Consider the following 17,499-nt stretch of genomic DNA (forward strand, 5'->3'; position numbering starts at 1 on the left):
TGATTGAACATACACTACAAATAAATATAACCTTAATTAATTTAAGGTTAACAAATAATCACAACAATTAAATTACAAACCCTCAACTATATGTACATGAACCTTTTAAATTATTTTCTCATAAACATGAATAAAAATCTGATTTTATTTAATTAAAACTACTCATAATAATTTTTATAAATCCCCCATCATAATAAGAATTACTTAAATAAATAAGAGAAGAAGAAAAGGTAGAAAACCAAGGAAAAGAGAAAGAGGTGGCGGCAAGGGCAGCCTTCCGGCATGTGGCTGGAGGTGGCGGTTGTGGTGATTGGTGCTGGTGCAAGAAAGAAAAGAAAAGAAAAAAAAAAAAAAAGAAGAATTGGATTTGCATTGGAAAGAATAGGCAGAATTTTCAGCGGCTGTAACTCCTTCAATATATTTCCTAATTGCGTGATTCTTGAGCCTAACCTTAAGGATTCTTCGAGAGGAACAAATTTTTGAGAAATAGAAAAACCCCAAAAATGACCAGAAATGCCCGAAAATTGGCTCCAAAGATATACGGGCTGATTTTCTTTTAGAAAAGAGGAGAAGAAGAGTAAGAGAGAAGAAGAGAATTGGTGTGAAGAATGTGAGAGGTATGAGGGGGTATATATAGGCTAGCTCATGCAAGAATTATGGAAAGAGAATGTGGGAAAAATTATGGTAAAAAGAATTAAGGAATTACTTGGAAAAGAGAATGAAAGAAATATGGAAAGTTTTGATATTAAGGTGATTAAGAATAATAGAATTCAGGAAAGTGTGTTATCATGAAAAATAATGTGGATGGAAAAAGAGATTACTTTGGGAATAATTAAGGAAGATATAAGGTAGGAAAATTAGATGATCAAATATTTAAGAGATGGAGAAATAAAATTAAGGAAAATAAGAGATTTTAAGGAGATAATTAAAAATACAATTTTTCAAAATAAATCACCCAAAATTGGACCATGAGGACCTAAAATATTGAGCTTCTATAGCTCAATTTTTTGGATCCTATTAGTATATTTTTTGGAGTTATTTTGCTAGATTTAAGGAATTAAAAATAATTGTATAAATAATATTTATTGTATAAAATAATAATTAATAAAATACCAATTATTCACTAAATAAATTAACCTAGAAAATCAGATTTTCCACACTAGGAAAATCCGAAAATCTTAATTAGTCAATAATTAGGAATTTTCGGACCTTATTAATTAAATAATAAAATATAGTTTTTGCTTTAATTAAAATATCCGAAATATATAAATAATCCGGTTTTTAAAATAAAATAAATAGATAATAAATCTTATTCAAAATCCAAAAATAATAATTAAGTTTTAAAATATTTTTGGCGCCAAAATTCAAATATCATTTTGGCTCCAAAATTCAAATATTAATTTAAATTACTAAAATACCCTTTTTAAGAAATAATAATTAATTATTTAATTTAGAAAATACGTATCAAAATACGGGGCATTACAAATAACAACAAAGGCATACAATCAGCGCAAAGTTGAGTTCTAAAATCTCAATTAATTCCCAACCCATCATCCATAAAGATCAAATAAACAAATAGAACCTGTAAATTACAACAATGTTCTACAATCAGTAGGGAGCAACTAGAAAGAAACCACAACCAAAAACAACTTAAAAACTCAAATGCAATCACTTAAAAACCATACAAACTATGAAATATTTCCTAATTAACTTAAAACGGGAAATCAATATTAAAACACTTAATTTCAATCATAATTTATATAAACTACAAATTAAGTAATAATTTCATAGTTTCAATATTTCAAACTCAAAACATTTAAAACGGTAGAAATGGCATGGAGGGAACGTCGGTGAACTCGCAGTCCACCTCCTAAGGTTTGTTAGGACGAACCCCTGTTCAACTCGCTGAAGACTGTGTATACGATTGGCCAACTCCCAGTTATGGGTAGATGCCTATAAGGTCTTACACAGCCTTGGACGATAACAATTAATCCAAGTTGAGCTACCTAAAACTTGCAGTCAAGGTAGTTAGCATGTTCATCAACCATCAGGAAGCAACTCGGCCTCACACCCGACTATGGACCCACACACAATTCAAAAAATCAATTAAATTACTTAATATATATCATATTTCACTCATAAATCTACAGAGAATCCCCTAATGGTCTTACACTCAATTCAAACTTTATAAGAAAATCATATTTCTTAAATTCAATTAAAACTCCATTTCAAAATACATTTCAACTTAATAAACCACAAAAGGGTATCGTCTGAGTTTGGTAAATATAATTAATTATCGGAATTCCAACAATTAACTGCATTCACAACTCTTGGCGAAGTGATGCTAAAGATAGTGTTATCCTTCTATAAAGCATTACGACGTCGACAATACAATAACAACTCACCCAAATTCACACATCCAAATATTTCACTTTAGGGTTTATAATACCCAAAAAATCCGCACATCACTTATTTAAAATATAATTTCAACTACGATATAATACTTACAATAAAAATTCCATAAATTCATATAATTAAAGCAAAAATCCAAACTATCGTTTCATAAAACAACCAAAACAGGGCAGCAACATATAAGTCCAAAAATTATCATAAAAACCCAATCAAACGTGCTTCAAATGCGAAATAAAAATTAGGGCACATACATACACTTAATAGGCAACATATAAACTTAATTCAGACTTAAGATTCATGACTTAACATGCTTAAACAAAAACACAAACACATCAGCCCCAAGTTTAATTACAGCAGCACCTTTCACACCAATCACCCCCAAAACCCACCTTAAACATGAAACTAAGCTTAGCCCATTATAGTATACACTCTAAATACATAATAGGTCAAGATAGGCCCAAGATTAGGCATAAAAAATTAGGCAACACATCACTTAAATTCACTCATTTCACACGGTTCACAGCAGACCTGGCAGCAGCACCTCTTCTTAGTTTTAGGCCATTTAAACAAATCAAACTTGCTTGGAATCATGCCAAATTAATTTGGTGATAGCCTAACATGATACTAATTTGTTTTGGGCAAGAAAATCAATCAAAATAATCAGATTTATGACCTTAAATTCATGCTTATCATGCTGTAATTCCATTCGCGGATTTCAGTTCCCCCGCCCAAAAACAAGTCCGAAACATGCCCAAAATCAAAGTTTAACACATGGAACTTATACCTAATTAACCCTAACATGATACTAAGTCAATTAAGGCATAATCTGACAAAAAATCCTAAAATAAAATTCCCTCCAAAACTTTTGGTAACGTAATTTTTTTCAAGATAAATAAAGGTTAGGAATTGGTTGATCAATTGCATATTTCCTAAAGTATTTTATGATTAAATATAACTACACAATTTTTCATGGATTAAAAATAAAATAAAAATTGGTGCTGGACTATTTCATTTTTCTTGACGAGGTAACAATCAGAGAAACAGGTAATAGCTTTCCCAACCGAAAATAATTGTAACTTTGGAAGTGCTATGTAAGGTATTCAGTAAGAAGATGAATTGCTTTATTATAAACTTCTCTTGCAGCTGATGCAATGGTGTCAAGCGGCCTAGCAGATCTAGGATATAAATATATAAACATCGGCAATTTATATACATTATGTGATTTTTGTAGTTTGACTGCTGTTTTGACTATAGTAAAGTATAGAATAATTTCTTGTAGTACTTATTCTATCACTCACTGTACTGTACCAGATGATTGTTGGGCAGTGCTTAACAGAGATTCTGAGGTGCTTTATTTGCTATCATATCTCTTGTTTCAAGTTCATGTTATTACTTGAATTGCTGTCTGTCAAATCTGTACCATTCGGTCCTAAATAGGCTAATTGCAAAATATTCCAGGGCTACTTGGTCCCTAAGCTTTCAGTATTTCCATCGGGAATCAGTGCACTAGTTTATGATTTGCACATCAGTGGGCTGAAGGCCGGTATCTACTTAGATGCAGGGTAATATTCACTAATACTGGGGTCTCATTTGAATAAATAATTAATATGAATTTGAGCAGACTTTAGCTGTGCCCATATTTTTCATTATTTATGTCAGAAGACTCAGAACTCAGACTTGTAGCAAGACCGTGCCAGGATCACTTGATCATGAAGAGCAAGACGCAAAATCCTTTGCATCGTGGGTGAGCTATTCTTTTCTTGATATCTAAGCAAGCAACTTCACTGCAAATGTAAATTGAGGTAAGTGTGCATCAGAGTTGTCTTCTCAATATATTGTTATTGATTTTTCCATTCAAAATTTTCTGATTAGGGAATTGATTGCTTGAAATATGATAATTGTGAAAACACCGGGATAAGCGCAAAGGAAAGGTATGTACACCAGTACACCTACCATTAATATTGATTTTTAGTAGAGAATGAGGGATAGCTCAAGTGGTTAAAGCTTCCGTTCCGGTTCCAGGTGATCCTGAGATTGATGCTCATCACTCATCCTTGTGATCTCTAAACACAAACAAAAAAAAAAAAAAAAAAAAAAAAAAAAGAATGATTGTTAGTACATTAAAGGTGTATTAGTATTTATCCACGGATGTTCTACCAAACTGATATACCGTGGTTTAGGTACTAGACTACAAGTATCTTCTCCTTTTCCTCACCCCAGTTTCTGATATAGGTACCCTGAGATGAGGAAGGCCTTATTGAACAGTGGCGGGAAGCCGGGAAGATATATTACTCCATATGTAATTGGTAAGTCGCTCATCAAAAAAAAAAAGGGTTTTTCTAAGCTATGCCCCTAAGGTAGTCGAGTTTCTAAGATATACTCATGCTTTTTCAAATTTTAAGTTGTGCCCCTCAACTCACTACCATTAATGAATGGTACCCTCCTTGGAACTTCCACGTCACATAAAGTTAACTATAAATTTAATAAAAAGATGATAAAAGGTAAGGAAATGATAGGAGAAAGAAATCTTAGCCACCGCAACCCTAATAACGGAAACTGAAGCCACGAAATCACACTTTCAATTAACTTTTAAACAACTAATAAGGGTACATTTTAGTATTGATAAGCAGTTGAAAGGCACGGCTTAGAAACTTGAAAAAGAATGGGTACACCTTAGAAACTCGGCTACCTTAGGGGTATAGCTTAGAAAAACCCAAAAAAAATTGTTTCTGCTAAATCACGAGGAAGAATCTACAACATTGCAACACTTCCAATAGTAGGCGCTTATGTTTACAACCGAAAATAAAAGTAAACAGGAATAGTTTGTAAGGAAAATGTTAACATAGAAGCTTGTTGATGAGCAGGGGAGAAGAAGATCCTGCATCATGGGCCCCAAGTGTTGGAAACAGTTGGAGAACAACTAATGATATCCAAGATAAATGGGATAGGTAAAAAGGAGAGAATTCCATGTCATTCTTTGCATTGTCCTTTCAATATGTTTTACTTTGCGCTATCTGGTTAAAATCTGGATTTAGTACTGAGGTGAAATTGTATTCTAGTTTAGCAGGCCTTATTTGCTTCATTGATTTATTAATGCTGGACATTGATCTTGCACTTCAGCATCACCAGTATAGCAGACGAAAATGACAAATGGGCATTACATGCTCGTCCTGGAGCATGGAATGGTAAGAGGAGATGATCAGTTTTGCTGGTTATATATACCTCAATGCTGCTTGTTTATTGGATTCACACAAGGATTTAAAAGTGTATTGTCATCCACAGATCCGGACATGCTTGAAGTGGGCAATGGAGGGATGACACAGGAAGAGTATCGCTCTCACTTTAGCATATGGGCATTAGTAAAACTATGCATTTCTAGCTCCTGTTAAGCAACTCAATCAGATATATATATATATATATATATATATATATATATATATATATATATATATATATATATATATATATATGACCTGTAATATTGTAATAAGGATCCAGAGTTGGTTTCTGCAGGCTCCTCTGTTGATCGGATGTGATGTGCGATCAAAATCAAAATACCTTTGAACTGCTGAGTAACAAGGAGGTTATTGCTGTCAATCAAGGTAAGATGAAATGGTGTCATATATTTACCTTATTTTCCTAGATAAATCTGACATATTTTATGATCAGATCAGCTAGGAGTTTAAGGATATAAGGTTAGGCAGGATGGAGATCTTGAGGTAATAAATACTCCCTCCATAAAAAACTGTTAATCTGCTCTTACTCATCATAATAAAGGATTTGTCTTCTTGTTACAATATATATATCCTTAATTACAGTGTCCTTAACATCATCATCCTCCATTTGATTGGATATAAGTTTGGAAACGTGACTATAACCAATTTCAATATGGTATTGTGCTCATTTTTACAGGCATGAGATGCTTTAAATTGACAGCTTATGAAATACTCCATAATTACGAGTGGGCTGTCTACTGCCTGGTCAGAGGATGGCTGTCATTCTATGGAATAGGGGATCTTGTCCATCAATTATTACTGTTTATTGGTCTGATCTTGATCTTATGCTGGCAGCTGTGGTGGATGCTCGGGATTTATGGATGGTGAGTTGGTTTGCATTTTCCCTGTTGCTCTAGTTAGCCGATAAATGGTTGAGACTTTTCCTATTTAGCTTCCCGTTGTTCAAACTACATGATTGATCCTTTTACAAAAACTGCTTAGGAAATGCAGCATTCAACTCAGTCTAGTGTCAAAGATCAAATATCTGCTCAAATATCTGATTGATAGTGTTTGGGTCCAATTTAGTTCAATTGGGCTTAGGCATTAAATGATCCAATTAAAAGCCCAAGGTCAAGGTTCATCTCTCCAATTGTGCTAAAGTCAAAGATCAGCCCTCAAGGCAAGCCAATTGGGCTAAGGCTCAACTTCTCCATGTATGAAGAGGTATAAAAGCCATCAATATTACATTTTTACATAGATTCTGATATATTCTCATTAATTCAAGCAAAGCCTCAAGCAACTAACTCTCTTGCATAGTCTTCTCTTTCAACACATTGTACTGACTTTAGCATCGGAGGGGCCTTCCTCGGCAACACCCCCGAGGCTAGTTTACGTGTGTTTACTGTGCAGGAAACCTTCGGCCCAACATAACTTGGACCGAATCTAGTCTTCTCCGTTTCATCGGACCTTCGGCAAGGTCCCATTGTTTTCACCCGAAACAATTTGGCGTCGTCTGTGGGGAAGACTTTCAAAAATCTTTAAGCCAAATTTATAACCAAGATCATCTTGCAATTATCTTAGTAGCAATGGCTAAGAACCGCAAGAGCAAAGGCCTCCGTCAAGGAGCGGGCGAAAAGCCTAAAACCCCTACACCATCACCCTCGCCGGACCGGAACTCTCCCAAGGGTGCCAGCTCGGGGGGAGGATCATACAAGGAGGATTCCCTTTCTCCCGTAATTCATGACTCTCATCATAGGCCGAGTCACTCTCGGTCTAGCAGGGGTGAGTCTGATCATAGGACACATTCAGTGCCCCAAAGCCAACCATCGACTGTGCGCCCTCATTCCCATACTCGGCCGAGGACCCCTTTGACGGGGCCCAGCTCGGAAGAGGTGGCAAGAGCGCTGGCAGTGCTCATGGAGGCGATGAGGGCACAAAATATGCCACCACCTCGTGATCGAACTCCTCCGCATACCCGGCATCAGCGGAGGAAGCAAGACCATGATGGTGGGAAGCTTCCTTCCTTCCGGGAACTGGAAGAGTGGGAAGAGGATACCTGGAAAAATGAAAAAGAGAGGAAAAAGAACCCTCAATTTTTAAAAGGATCCTCATCCTCCCGACCAGAGACGCATAAGAGCAGCAGCTCAGCTTCTCGGCCAGAATTTACTCACCGAGAACCTGAGACTGTTCGCCGAAGCGTCCTCGACCGACTCGGCGGCAAAGAACCGAGCGTGCGCAGTCGCCTCTCGTTCCCTGCGGCCGAGGCCCAGACTTCCCAGCCAGGGACGAAAACCACTCCTACCTCTCTAAGAGGGTGGAGCGCGGTCCCTTCGGCTAGGAACAAGGGCAAGGCCGTTATGCTACCCGCCAGTTCGCCATTCGAGCAATGGATACTGGAAGAGCACGTGCCCACGGTTAAAATACCGTCGCACATCACATATGACAGGACCTCGGATCCGAAGGATCACGTGGCCTCGTATGAGACTCATATGCATCTTTGCCCCAGATCCGAAGCGACTTGTGCAAATATTTCCCAACCACTCTCAAGGGGGTCGCGCAAGCGTGGATCTCCAAGGGAGTAAAGCAAGGCTCCATAACAGGGTGGGATGATCTGTCCTCCAAATTTAGGAGCAAGTTTTCCACGGCAAACCGCCGAGAGAAGACTACTGCAGAACTCATGAGTCTACAACAGGGGGAAACCGAAAGCCTCCGAGACTATCTGACCCGTTTCAGTAACGAGTCATCCAGCGTCTCTCAGCTGGACCAGGGGCTAGCCGTTTTTGCAATGCAGAATGGCCTTCAGCCCGGGAAGTTCCTAGACTTCATGGTCATGCATACCCCGCAGACCTTGGAGGAAGCTCTGAATGCCTCGGATAAGTTCATCCGAGCCGAAGAATGGAACAAAGCGAAAACCCAACCTCAATTCGGGGGAGGGAAACAAAGACAAATACCCTTGTCTGAAGGCCAAGGCCATAAGGCAAAGGGAAAGTCAAAGGCCTCAGAGCAATCTTCGGCCAGCGACCCAAAGAAGGAAAAATCTGCCTTATACACAGGCAGATACGAGTCCTACACTCCGCTCTCTCTTCCACGCGCCAAAATTTACAGCGTGACGAAGGAGGAGCAGAGTTACCGAAAGCCGAGACCACTCCCAGAGTGGTATCAGCGAAAAAATAAAAATCAGTGGTGCGAGTTCCACGAGTCTTCGGGACACAACACTGAGGAGTGTATCCAACTGAAGGACCAGATAGAGGACATGGTCCGGAAGGGATACTTGAAAAAATACATCGCGGATCACCGCGAGAAAAAAGAATCCGAGAAGTCAGCAAAGGACTCTCGGCAAGACCTCGACTTCCCCCGGAAGAACAGTAAAAAGCCGGAGGGGAAATTCCCTCCGATCAATGTTATCTCGGGAGGAATATACTCTCGGAGGGAGCACAAGCGACACCTTAGAGCTTTGACTCACCAGGTGAACAATGCTGACATTCAATCTCCCCAGTCGCCGGTGCCGAACATGACGTTCACAGCCGCCGACTGCCGGGGGATAACATACCCTCACGAGGATCCGTTGGTGATCATCGCCACGGTGGCCAACCACGACGTCAGTAAGGTCCTTGTTGACGGTGGCAGCGGAGCAAACATTCTGTTCCGAAAGGCCTACAATCAAATTAAGCTGAAGCCCAAGCACCTTACGCCGGTACCCTACCCGGTATCCGGGTTCAACGGGGCTTCAACTTATCCAGATGGGAAGGTGACACTTCCTATCACCATCGGCTGCGATGAGGCAGCCAGGAACGTCATGATTGAATTTTTGGTCATTGACACTCCTTCAGTGTACAACGTGATTTTGGGGAGACCCATAATTCATGAGATCCAAGGGGTCGTCTCAACTTATCATCAGCTGATGATTTACGTCTCAGACGCCGGCTTCCCCGAAAGGATACAGAGCAACCAAAAGGACGCCCGAAGGTGCAACTACCTCAAGTCATCCAGTAGTCGCCCAGATGACGACAAGGATGAGGAGGAGAAAGAAAAATAAAGAGAGCCAAGCACAAAAAAGCCGAAAGGCCTAAGTGCTTCAGCTAAAGGATCTGAACCCAGAGGTAAAGGGCCCGAAAGGGAAAAGGCTAGCTCTTCTGCTGAACCGCGAGACTCAGAGAGCCAGCCGAAGAACAAAAAGACTGGGACACCTGCTGACATAGGCAGCAGGCCAGATTATGAAGAGTCCAGTCCATCAGCAATGGACATGGACCAACAGACTGAAACAGTTGAGTTGGTCGAAGGAGACGTTGAGAAATGTGTAACAATCGGGATGGACCTCGATCCGAACACCCGTTGTGAACTTATTCAGCTCCTTCGGGACAACAGAGATGTGTTTGCTTTCTCGGCAGCTGATATGCCCGGGATAAGTTCAGACCTCATCTCCCATAAGCTTAATGTTGACCCAACGTGTCGACCAGTTAAGTAAAAGAAGCGGAATTACTCCGCTAATAAGAACCGAGACATCGCAGCCGAGGTCAAAAAATTGCTGGAGGCAGGCTTCATTGAGCCTTGCCAATATCCAGAATGGCTGGCAAATGTGGTGATGGTTCAGAAGGCCAATGGTACCTGGAGGATGTGCGTTGACTTCACGGACCTAAATAAGGCTTGTCCGAAGGATTTCTATCCCTTGCCAAGGATCGATCAGCTAGTCGATTCGACAAGTGGCCATGCCTTGCTTAGCTTCATGGACGCATTCTCGGGGTATCATCAGATCTTCATGCACCCCGACGATCGAGCAAAGACAGCATTCGTCACGAACGCTGGGGTGTACAATTACAAAATGATGCCCTTCGGATTGAAAAATGCGGGGGCAACCTATCAAAGGCTGGTGGATCAGGTTTTTGCCGATCAAAAGGGCCGAAACATGGAAGTCTATGTCGACGATTCGATCGTCAAAAGCAAAAAACCTGAGGACCATGTTAAGGACCTGGCTAAAACTTTCGCCACCTTAAGGAAGCATCAAATGAAGCTGAATCCGAAGAAGTGTGTCTTCGGCGTGAAGTCAGGGAAATTCCTTGGGTTCATAGTCAGCAAAAGGGGGATTGATGTCAATCCCTCCAAAGTCAAAGCGGCGCTCGACCTTCCTAAGCCGAAGACAAAGCGGGATGTTCAGTGGCTCACCGGAAGAATGGCAGCCCTCTCGAGGTTCATTTCCAGAGCTTCGGATAAGGTGTTACCTTTCTTCAAAGCCCTGAAACTCCCGAAAACAAAAGAGCTCGTTTGGGAGGAAGAGCAAAAAGACGCCTTTAAACAGCTTCGGGAGCATCTGGCTCAACTCCCAACGCTGGCTAGCCCAGATGAAGGAGAGACTTTGTACCTGTATGTGGCCGTTAGCCCAGCCACCATCAGTGCAGTACTGCTGAAGGAAGAAAGTAAAAGTCAGCAACCGATCTACTTTGTCAGTCATACACTGACGGATGCCGAGACTCGCTACCCTCTACTCGAGAAAGTCGCTTTCGCGGTAGTAGTAGCTGCTCGGAAGCTGAGGCCCTATTTTGATTGTCATCAGATAGTGGTCTTAACTGATCAGCCGTTGGAAAAAGTTCTCGGCAAGGTTGAAAAATCTGGTAGGCTAGCCAAGTGGGCTTTTGAGCTCACCGAATTCAGCATCAGCTACCGTCCGAGGGCTGCCATTAAGGCTCAAGCTCTAGCGGATTTCTTGGCCGAATGCTCATACCAAGAAGCGCTAGACAGTGAAAAGAAAGTTTGGACCGTGTTTACGGATGGATCTTCCACCGAAAACGGTTCGGGGGCAGGAGTAGTGATAACTTCTCCCGAAGGCAAATCCTTTGAGTATGCACTAAAATTTTCTTTTAAGGCCTCGAACAATGAAGCCGAATATGAGGCAGCAATCGCCGACCTAGAATTGTGCATCTCCCTGGAAGCCGATCATGTCTGCCTGAAAACAGACTCTCAGCTAGTTGCATATCAGATCAGCGGCAGCTACAAGGCCAAAGAGCCCTCCATGATAGCTTATCTTGCCAAGATCAAGTCAGTCATTGCAGAGCTGAAAACTTTTGAGGTTCAGCTGATCCCAAGGGGTCAGAATACTCAAGCCGATGCACTCTCCAAACTTGTCAGTTCATCTCTTACCGAGCTGAACAGATCTGTATATGTAGAAATGCGTCGAGAGAGAAGTGTCGACGAAGCACCTGAAGTATGTTGCGCTGACCCAGAGCCCAGTTGGATGGACCCCATCCTAGCTTTCAAGCTTCGGGGAGAAACTCCCGAAGATAAAGCTTTGGCCTCCAAGATGAAGAGAACCAGCTCAAGGTTCATTGTCTTGAGGGGGGAACTTCTGAAAAAGTCCTTCTCAGCCCCATTGCTGAAATGCGTGGGACCAACAGATGCAGATTATATCCTACGGGAGATTCATCTCGGCATCTGTGGGAACCACATTGGGGGAAGAACCTTAGCCCACAAGGCATTGAGGGCTGGATATTACTGGCCCACCATGATTGCAGATGCTAAGGAGCTGGTTCGGAAATGCGAAAAATGTCAAAAATACGCTCCAGTTATCCATCAGCCAGCAAGGGATCTTCAGCCGATCCTTAATCCACTCCCGTTTGCCCAATGGGGACTGGATATACTGGGACCATTTCCAGAGGCTGTGTACCAGAAAAAATGGCTGATAGTTGGTGTTGACTACTTCAGTAAATGGATCGAGGCCGAAGCAGCCTCGAACATTACAGAGCAAACTGTCAAAAAATTTATCTGGCAGAATATCATCACTCGATTTGGCATCCCGAGAGTATTTGTCTTCGATCATGGGAGGCAATTTGATAACTTACCGTTGAAGCGGTATACAGATCAGTTCGGCATCAAACTGGCATATTCAGCGGTATGCCACCCGCAAAGTAACGGACAAGCCGAAGCTGCAAATAAACAGATCCTAAATGCCCTCAAGAAGAGGGTGGAAGATCAAAAGTCCAAGTGGCTGGAGGAGCTCCCTGGAATCCTTTGGTCCCTTCGGACAACTGAAAAAGAGGCAACGGGTTATTCACCTTTTGAACTGGTGTATGGTGCCGAAGCCGTCCTTCCAGTGGAAATTGGCTCAGAGAGCCTACGAGTGCACCACTTCTCGGCTGAGAATGAGCAACTGATGAAGGAATCTCTCGATTTCCTCGACGAAGTAAGAGACTCAGCCCGAGACAGAATGGTCGCTTATAAGCAGAGAATCAGCAAATTTTATAACCGAAGGGTCCATGCAAGGCCTCTTAGAATTGGAGACCTTGTCCTTCGGAATGCTGCTGCAGTTCAGAAAGGCCGAATCCATGGGAAACTCTCAGCTGCATGGGAGGGACCTTATGAAATCTGTGATGAGCTTCAGCCAGGGACATACCGACTTCGGCAGTTGGATGGAACTGAGTTGAAAAATCACTGGAACGCTGATGTACTGAAAAAATATCATGTGTAAACCCTTCGGGGCAGAACAATCTTTGTAAGTACATTTTGAACTAATGAAAGGCCTTGGAGCCACCATTTATATAAATGTTTACAACTTTTTATCCTTTCAAAGTTTTCTTGGTTCTATCTACTCTTTAAGGGTTTTTTATTCAGCCTCGTCTGAAACCTTCGCCTTCGGGTAACTGGGTTTCAGATTGCTGACAAAATCCGTCTTTTTAAAGAACACTGGTCTTTCAGCTGAAGTCAAGCTTCAGTAAGACTTGTTCTCCAAAGACATGAGTCCATGGACAATTCTGGGATATTGCCTTAACTGAGCCTTGTATCCCAGAGAGCCATTATCCGAAACATTGCCTTCAGTTGGCCCTGTGTTTCGGATATCCATTTTTCAATGATAGACAGAAAATCAAGAATAACAGCAACAGTTGAAAATTGTTTATTCAGCCTCGTCTGAAACCTTCGCCTTCGGGTAACTGGGTTTCAGATTGCTGACAAAACTCGTCTTTTTAAAGAACACTGGTCTTTCAGCTGAAGTCCAACTTCAGTAAGACTTGTTCTCCAAAGACATGAGTCCATGGACAATTCTGGGATATTGCCTTAACTGAGCCTTGTATCCCAGAAAGCCATTATCCGAAACATTGCCTTCAGTTGGTCCTGTGTTTCGGATATCCATTTTTTAAAGAACTCTAGTCTTTCAGCTGAAGTCAAGCTTCCATAAGATTTGTTCTCCAAAGGCGTTATCCGAAGCATTGCCTTCAGTTGGCCCTGTGTTTCGAATAAATAAAGAAATTGTTTATTCAGCTGAAGCCATACTTCAATTTCTGGGGGGGCAAGAAGCACTACCAGTGCAAGTTTATGTTCAGCAGAATTGAAGAAACAGTAAATCATTCAAAAACAAAGCAGCTGAAGAAAAGAACATCAAATTAATAATTTATGCTCAGAAATTGAGCTACAAGTTCAAATAAACTGTATCGGCAGCCGCCCACAAGCGGAAAATAACAGCTGCCGAAATACGTACAGAAGCAAAAAATTAAATTGTTTTGTACGACAAGGCAAGCTGAAGCAAAAAACAAGGCAAAAAATTCAGAAAGCGGCAAGTCTAAAGTTGAGCGCATGATGAACCGCAAGATTCTCAGCCTATGCTTCAGCCGAGGATCAGACTGGTCAGCATTGTTGAGCTCCATGGTGGTCTCAGCCCCAGCAGCAGAAGAAGCAGGCTTTGCACTCTGCCGAGCCTCCCTTTCCCTCTGTTCAGCCTCCAACTCCATTCTCTCAGCTTCTTCTTCGGCTTCCTCAGCCTTAAGAATTTCAGCTTCGACTGGAGTTGCATACTTCATATGAGGGTCTTCAGGATTCTGGACCCATTCAGCACATTTGGACCAGTCCAGCTTTGGCTCAGCATGAAGGCAGACTCTTCGGCACACTCTGAACCCGTTTCTGAAACCCATTTCATATTCTTCCTGGGTATAGACACGGACTTTGAGTAGAGCCTCAGCATCAGCCAACTTCTTCTGGGTCTCCTCCAAGTCTTCCTTGGATTTCTTCAGCTCATCGGCGAGCTTGGAGGAGGAACCTTTCAGCTCATTCAGCTCCTGCTGAACTTGGGAAGCCTCTGTCTGAGCCTGGGCCACTTCTTGCTTTTTGGCCATCAGCTGATCCTCAGCCTCTTGGAGCTTAGCTCTCTGAGCTTCAGCAGCAGCAGCAGCCTCTGAGAGTTGGACATCCCTGGCTTGGAGCATCTCTTCAGCATCCATTCTGCTGGCTTCAAGAGCTTCTAGCCGTTGCTGCACTTCAGCTTGTGCAGCAGCTCCTTCCTGGATTCGGCTCTCGATGGCAGCCTTGAATTTGGGGACGTCCACTCCCATGTGCTCTTGGAGGAATTTTTCCCCTTCCATCAGTGGGGGAAAAACTTCCTTCTCCATAGCGTCGCAGAAGGTTTTGAAGGCTTCAGCAGCCTTTTTCTCGTATTCCTCACCCTTCTACTGCTTCTCTTCGGCTGCTGCTTGCTTCAGCTTAACAAGCTTTAACTCCTCTTCGGCTACTTTTTTGTCGTGCTCGGCAGCGTCTACCCTATCTTGTAGGGTATCTATCAGCTCTACAGTGAGAGTCTGATTGTGCACGAACTGAAAACAGGAGCACAAGTTACAATAAAAAAAAAATAAAAATAGAGCTGAATTTTAGAGGAAATAAATGCAAGGAAAATCACCTGCATCATCAGCAGTTGGTTAGACCTGGCTGGGTCAGGAACTGATCTGCTGGATTCGCCCATCCCAGCAGTGGCCTTCAGCGACCAGATTCTTGCCCTATCTACTTGGGACGTGCCAGCAAAATCGCCGAAGTAGGCTGCAGCACCTTCTCGGTTCTGACCCCATATGAGGTCCCAGATGTGATCTGGGATTGGAATTCGGGGGACCGAGAAACCCATTTCTCCAGATTGCAGAGTCTGGAAGGAAGGAAAGGATGACGACGGAGCTTCTTTAGCTTTGGATGGCTCAGCATCATCCTTCTCAGAAAAGTCAATTATTATGACCTCTTCTTCTTCAGGGGTGAGGACGAAAGCCTCAACCTCTCTTGCAATGTCTGCCGTGAAACCCTCAGCACTGGGCATCACGGCATCCTTATTCTTGTGCTCAGCGGCACTCTACTGAACTTCTTCTTGGACCCCTCCCTTAGATTCGGGAGTTTTCTGATCCACCTCCATCTCAAGAGGTGGCGGAGGGGTCTTTGGAGGTGATTGAGGTGGTGGTCGGGGAACCCTCGGCGATCCATTGCCTTCCTCGGGTTCCCTTATTGCAACGCCGATGGTCATCGGCCTCCGCTGAAAGTCATGCGGGCCGATGATGGCCATTCTTCGGCGCCTTTTCTGAAGCGGCTGCTCGTCCATGTCTGAGTCTGAAGACTCTTCTTGTATCTGGTCTTCGGGACGAACAGGGGCTTTCCCTTCTCTGTGTATGTTACTCTCTTCAGACTGTAAAAGACAGGGGGGAGGAAGAATGTGAGTACAAAAAAAAAAAACAACAGAAATAAACAAAGTTAAGTCTGAAAGCTCACCGAGGTTTTCAGCAAAGCCTCGTCTTCTTCAGCTGCCCTAGCTGCAGCTTCTTTTTTAGCAGCCCTGGAGGACCCTTCTCCTCCTTCACAAGCTTCAATAACCCGTGCAACCTCTTCGGCCGTACGGGCAGCTTCAGCTTCTTCGTCTAGAAGCTGAAACCAGGGATCTCTCTTCTTCCACCAAGGCTTCTGCCTCTGATACAGAGCAACAGCCTCAATTTGGAAGTGGGAAGAGTCTAGATGAACTTCCCTATGCCTCGGTTCAGTGATAGAGGGGGCCCGATCAGTTACAACTCGTTCTCGGTTGACGTCAAGACGAGCGTAGTTAATGCCGACGTTGGTCTCGTCCCGCTCTGAAAAAGAAAAGGGGAAGGGTCAGTTCAGTTAGGTTGGCACAGCATAAAAAAGCGAAGTGAGGAGAAAAAGAGATAATTAAAAAGCCTCGGCCCCAGCCGAAGAAGCTTACCATCCTTAAACTTTCGGCTGAGGCCAACAGCTGCTAGCATGTTCTCTTGGAAAACATAATGCGTATCGGGGAGCCAAGTCTCCGGGATATGCTGCATTCGGCCGCTGCCCCCCCGGTTCGGCAGCTTGCCGAAGATGTTCTGTTGATTAAGGTTCGGATCTGGCCCGTTATCTGCGGGGGGACCTAGACTTCCCATGTCGGGATCAGGCTCAGCAAGGTACCGGGGGGCGCTGAAGACGCAAGGGTGGCCCGGGTCCGTGGGTGCCCTAACCCAAATCCATTGACCTCTCCAGTCCTTGTCTGAAGAGTCGTTCGGCCACATGGTTAGGTACTGGGGCCGAGACTCAATCCGGTACCACCTAGAACCATGGTTTCCGTGCCCACTTTGAAATATTTGGCAGTAGCCGATGAAGCTTTTTGAAGTAGTGCAGGTTCGGCACATACTTGAAGAACTTGCAGACCCATAAGTATGTCATCATCCTTCGGATGCTGGTAGGAGTTAGCTGACATAGGGAGATATTGTAATGGATCAGCAAGTCTCGGTCGAATACGTCCAAAGGGAACCTCAGCCCATACTGAAGCTGTCTTGTGTACACCCCCACATACCCCGGGGGTGGACGATGGATTCTATCGGATGCCACGGGCATTCGGCACCAATACCCATCAGCTTCAAAAATGCCGTAATGCAACTCAATTTGCTCGGCAAACCGATACTGTTCGGCATTCTCCACCCACCATGAGTAGGGGCGGTTGTTTATCATGGCCGAAGCTACTTCGGCATTCTCCCACTCTGAAAACCCGGGGAGGATATCCCAAAGGACAGCGGAAACTTCATCGTCCCGTCCAGAAGCGCTCGGCCCCTCCGTTCTCTGAGGAGGAGCCGAGGAAATTGGAGTCGCCCTAATCCCTTCA

At 43.0% G+C, this 17,499-nt stretch overlaps 1 pseudogene; it reads left to right on the plus strand.

Annotated features, from left to right (window-relative positions):
- Positions 1 to 3,425: 3,425 nt before the first annotated feature.
- On the plus strand, positions 3,426 to 6,692 carry LOC110737580 (annotated as a pseudogene).
- Positions 6,693 to 17,499: the final 10,807 nt, after the last annotated feature.

Source organism: Chenopodium quinoa, unplaced genomic scaffold (genome assembly GCF_001683475.1).
Source record: "Chenopodium quinoa cultivar QQ74 unplaced genomic scaffold, ASM168347v1, whole genome shotgun sequence".
NCBI classification, from domain to species: domain Eukaryota; kingdom Viridiplantae; phylum Streptophyta; class Magnoliopsida; order Caryophyllales; family Amaranthaceae; genus Chenopodium; species Chenopodium quinoa.